At 42.7% G+C, this 5,365-nt stretch overlaps 1 long non-coding RNA gene across 1 annotated transcript; it reads right to left on the reverse strand.

Annotated features, from left to right (window-relative positions):
* Positions 1-409: 409 nt before the first annotated feature.
* Positions 410-4,895, reverse strand: LOC111938301 (uncharacterized). Its single transcript, XR_002868925.2, has 4 exons — positions 4,729-4,895; positions 2,627-2,844; positions 1,545-1,849; positions 410-532 (listed from the first exon to the last, which is right to left on the reverse strand). It is a non-coding gene; the product is annotated as an uncharacterized LOC111938301 (long non-coding RNA).
* Positions 4,896-5,365: the final 470 nt, after the last annotated feature.

Consider the following 5,365-nt stretch of genomic DNA (forward strand, 5'->3'; position numbering starts at 1 on the left):
CAGCTCCAAGTCCATATACCTTGGAAAACTCTTCCAAGGTCTCTCCCTCTTCTGCTTCTGTCCTGCAGACTCCAGCTCTCCATCCCTGAGCTCAGCTCTGTAGTGACTAATCCTTCCCTCTGCATGGAATTACATGGATAATTGTGCAGATACTATGTGTCTTTTAGCAGATTTACTGGGATATCTCACACCACCGTACAGCAGATCCCTTTTATTCAAATCTTCAATCAATTCACTCGGGCGAGCTCCTAAGCAAATGCAGGAATACATTTTAGCTGAATTTCAGGGGATACTTATTGCATGTTAAATACCACTAGGCAATTATTTAATGAGGTTTAACAAGTATGTAATAGATACATTACTTATGACCTAGAAGTGAAACCTCAATGAATATGTTTAATCAATTGGCATTCAATTTACATACATTAGGTTTTTCCTGCAGCACGGTGCTTTATTTTACTCTCTGTCCAACATTCCAGCCTTGCAGGCTTGTTAACCACTTGCTGCCCATAATTTAGGTCCAACATGGTACCTAGAATATACCAAAACAAAAAAAAATTAGCATCCATCTTGCTCTTGGTGAATTTATCGACCATAATTACTCATTTAGAAATGTAAATCGTGTTTGGTGCATCAGTAAACTCAATTATCTTCTCTGCATTCCCAGCTCTAGGGACCTTTCTGTGCCCTGGGCTGTTGGGGCCATCCCTGTTTCCTGATTCAAGAAGAGAAACTGGCTTGTCCTTTCTTTGGGATGTCAAGGTTTTCCCTGGCTCTGAAAAAGTAATATGGGATTAAAGTGGAATTTAAATGAGCACTGCTGATGGATATCCTAGGGTGGAATTACTCACTTGAAACATCACAAACAACCCAGAAACTCCTCTGCCTCTCTGTAGTGCTACAGTTTTAATTAAAGCTTAAAAAGGAGCTAACTGGGTCTTTGTCCAGCTGTATTCATTAATTTCAGTGTAACCTGTGTTTTTGTTCTCATCAGCAGTAGAAAAGAATGTCTGTCTCCAAAAGTTGTAAGAAATACAGAAAGCACCACTAAATAGTGTTGAAAGCAAGCACAGCCAGAGGGCTGATGAGAAAGGAATGAATTTCCACCACCCTAAAGGTGCCTGAGAGCTGTGCACTGTGACATCTGCTGCCTGTGGAGATTTGGGAGATTTTGGAGACTGGTCCTTCCCCCACGAGTACAGGCAGCTAAACCTTGATCTTCACGTGGCTGAAAAGAGCAAGGGAAGGTAAAAAACCATGGCTAATGTGAATAATAATGGTTCATTTTGGTACAGACCTGTCCCTAGAGCTCCCTCAGCCAAGTGACACACTGTGCAGTATTGTTCCTAAATTGTGTCCTTTGGCCCCAGTGTCACTCCCCATCTGACTGTGCATCCCCATGTGCTGCACAAGGAACCAGGCAGAATATTTAAAAAAGGGAAAATGGTTCTGTGAAGACAGTGGGAGAAGTGAGAAAACAACCCAAATCTTGGTGTACTGGCTTCAGAATACTTAAATACTTGGGTTAAGAGTACATGAAATACCAGTTTGGGTGCAATTCCTCATCTTTCAGGCAGCCAAAGCCTCGGTGCATCCTCAGGGAAGAGGAGCAGAGGTGAAAATACTGCAGATCCTCACACATCCTCCTGGAACACCAATGGACACAGCCCATGTGCAGCAGAAAGGCTGTGTGCCTTTGTCCAATTTTAATTAATATCTTTATCTTGCAGCAGGTTTCTTTGTGGGAATTGTGACTCTGGCTGACTTGACGTGTTCTGTGCTTTCAAGCTCTGCTTCCACCACCAAACCTCAGAGTTGCAGGCGAAGTTTGGTGTCAAGATCTCAAGGGCTACAAAGCAAGAAGATACATTTTGTTCTTTTCTTCTGCAGAAAGGACACCCCGTAAGATTAAAGTAACCGGATTTTGATCAGCATTTCCCATTTGCACTGGGCTCTTTACGAATTGAAATGTAAAAGGTCAAAGCTCCAAAAGCATTTTTCATTTCTAAAGAGGTTTGTTCACCACTGTAATTTAATAGCCATGCCAAAGCTGATAAGATTTTGGAATCTGTCCATGGCGTGTATTGATGTCACAGGTCAAAAATAAAGGCTTCAATGTAATTTATTTCTCCAAGCACAGTGAAGATAATAACTCAAGCACAGAGCAATATGTTAAAACTAAATTATATTCAATAAAGATGACTTATGCCAGTCTTCTAAAAACTAAATACACTTGGCTCAATTTGAATGTGCTCATTACTGTGGTGTGGTGGCCCCCAGGAGGAACCTGGCCATGGCCCAGTGGCCAGTGGAGGATTCTGGATGGAGACTGTGGGGTGTGAGGGCACTGCAAAGGGCAGGAGGTTGTTCCTCCTGTCTCTGCTGAAAATCTGACTTGAGGGAACATTTTTCCTCCATCAGCTTCTCCTTCTGTTTTGCTTTCTGCTGGCTGGAATGATGCATAAGAACAAAAATTCGCTCCTGCTATAAATAGAGGCCGTGCATGTGATCCAAGGGGGAGGAGAGCAGATGCTGCACACACAGCTTCATCTGGAATGGCAGGATTGAACACTCACCGAGGGCTGGGGGAAGGGGGCACTGCCAAAACATTGGCAAAGAAAATTACCAAGAGAGGAGCCAGGTAAAGCCTTTCTGCTGCTCCCCAGGCTGTAATTTAAATTGTAATTTAAAGCATCTGACACTGAGCTCCAGCAGTTGGTCCACTCTTAGTCTTTCAGTCAGAGGTCTGAAGGAGGAGGCTGAGAAGGATGCAGCTCTCCCCTGTGGATGGTTGCTGGATGCAGGAAATCCCACACTGTCATCAGCTCAGTGTGAACTTTGGCCCTGGAGGAAAACACAAGTTAGCAAGTTTCAGTACCAATCCCAACACAACTTTCAGCTTTCACCTTCTTTTTTATAACTCTTTTAGCACACTGCCTCTGCTTTACAGTTTCTTTAGATGACTGAAACACCATGAAGAGGGAGAGGGATTTTTCCACAGTCAGTGAAAGGACAAGGGGAAATGGCTTGAAACAAAAAGAGGAGAGATTTGGATTAGATATTAGGAAGCAATTCTTCCCTGTGAGGGTGTGAGGCCCTGGCACAGGGTGCCCAGAGCAGCTGTGGCTGCCCCTGGATCCCTGGAAGTGTCCAAGGCCAGGCTGGACAGGGCTTGGAGCAGCCTGGGACAGTGGAAGGTGTCCCTGCCATGGCAGGGGGTAGAATGAGCTGGGCTCTAAGGTCCCTTCCAACCCAACCCATTCTGAAATTCATTCTATGCCTCTAACTTGAGGTAATGAGACTTGATTTATACTATACTATACTATACTATACTATACTATACTATACTATGCTATACTATACTATACTATACTATACTATATATATAAAATAAAAATTATATATATAAATATATATATATATATTATAGACTTATATATATATATATTTATATATACTATATATAATGTATGTGCTCCTAGCTGGGTGCCACTGGTTTATTTCAGGCAGCAATTCCTCCTGAGAATTTGTGAAGTCACAGCAGGAAAATCTTTGATTTTAGAGAATTTTATAGGTTTATGTCATGGATTCAAACCTCCCAGCTGTGGAGCTGCCTGAGCACCAGAGACAGCACCAAGGAGAACATAAGGTGAGAGGCATCCAGGGAGAGGCAGAATTCCTGTGGTCCCAGAATGCAGGCAAATATCAAGGAAGTTGCACTGGATAAACCTATAGGACTTATATGAGCCTTAATATCCATAAACAATAAATAGAATTAATTAATAATAAATATAATTAATTAATATCATCTGTTGCTTCTCCAGAGCTGCACTCCCTTCCAGAACAAAGTCCTGCTGGGAGCAGCAATGCCCCTGCACCAGTTTGCACAGAGTTTTTCATGTTTAGGTTATGTGGATGATTTGGAGTTAGTACAGTGTCTACACAACCAATAATTTTCAGCAATTTGCATGTCAGATGAATTGCTTATATCCAGGTTTCCAGTGAGCTGATTGTAATTTATCTACCATCACACACCTCCAAAGAGCTCCGGGGAGGGGAGGCAGGGTCAGGTCTGGAGCTGTCTCCAGACTAATGAAAACCCAGGCATGACTTCCTCTAAACAATGGGAGATTTCTGCTGAGAAAAATCAACCACTGTGAGGAAAAACAATCCAACAGCTGACTTGACTATGAAAATGCAAATGGTGAAAGATTGGTGACATCTACCCTGCTATCAGCTGCAGCTGCAGAACCACCCCTGGTATGGACTGAGGAGGGGAGAGGGAATCATGATTTGCATGGGAGGGTATGGGACTAAACTGCAGACCCAAATAAAATCCTAATTCATTAACCAAACTGACAGTGAAAGCTGTAAGACAAGCACAGGATCAATTTCAATTTGAACTAAAGAATAAATCAGCTGCTACAAGGCTTTGATTTACAGGTCACACATCTTCCTGCAGGATGCTATCGAGCAGTACCAGCCACTGCCAGGTAAATGAACCTAAAGTCAGGGTAGGTGAGGTCATCTAGAGAGTGGGTGAGAGGCTGGAAACAGCATCATCAGCTCCTCCAAAATATCCTCACAAAAACAGCAGAAGAAATTCTTCACAGAACAAAGAACAGTGCAAAGAACAGAAAATGTCACACAAATCAAGACAAGGGGAAGGAGATGGATCATGAAGGCAAAGCAGCTTCTCAGAGAAATGAGAGGAAAACCTTCACTCACCAAGGTTTGTATGGTCAGGTTGGAGCAGCTGGAGCCCCTCTCAGGGATCAGCAAAGGAAGATTTTTAATAGCAAAAAACAAAAGTTAAGCAGACAAACCACTTTTAGAGAGCAGCAAACAAACAAAAACCAAACAAAACTGTTGTTTTTGGCAAAGAAACTTCCAGTATTTAGAAAAACAAGAGTTAAACATTAAGCAGAAGATTCAACAGCTGTTTTCCCCCAGCTGAAGTCCATCAGTGTTACTGGAGTGAGGATATGTGCTGGAATGGAAGAACAGAGGAAATTTTGTGACCACTCTGCAAAACCTGGAGTCAGCAAAGCCCTGCAAGGAACAAACAAAATCTCTCAGTGGGAAAGAGAAATGGTCTGGCAGACTGGGAAGGTCAGCAGTGTCTTTCTCAGCAAACTAGGGGACTTTGCTGTGGCACAGGTGGGGTGAATGTTGTGGTTTGAGCCATAAGAACACACATTTCTGTGATTCTGTGGTGGATAAAAGATGTGCAGATGTGGCACTAGGCTTGCCAGAGCTGGGTTAGAGGTTGGACTCTGTGGTCTTAGAGGGCTTTCCCAACTTAAATGATTCTATGATTCTATAAACCATGAGAACAAATCTAAACAGCATCAATTCTAATCTT

This window comes from Cyanistes caeruleus, chromosome 16 (genome assembly GCF_971803275.1).
Source record: "Cyanistes caeruleus chromosome 16, bCyaCae1.hap1.1, whole genome shotgun sequence".
NCBI lineage: Eukaryota > Metazoa > Chordata > Aves > Passeriformes > Paridae > Cyanistes > Cyanistes caeruleus.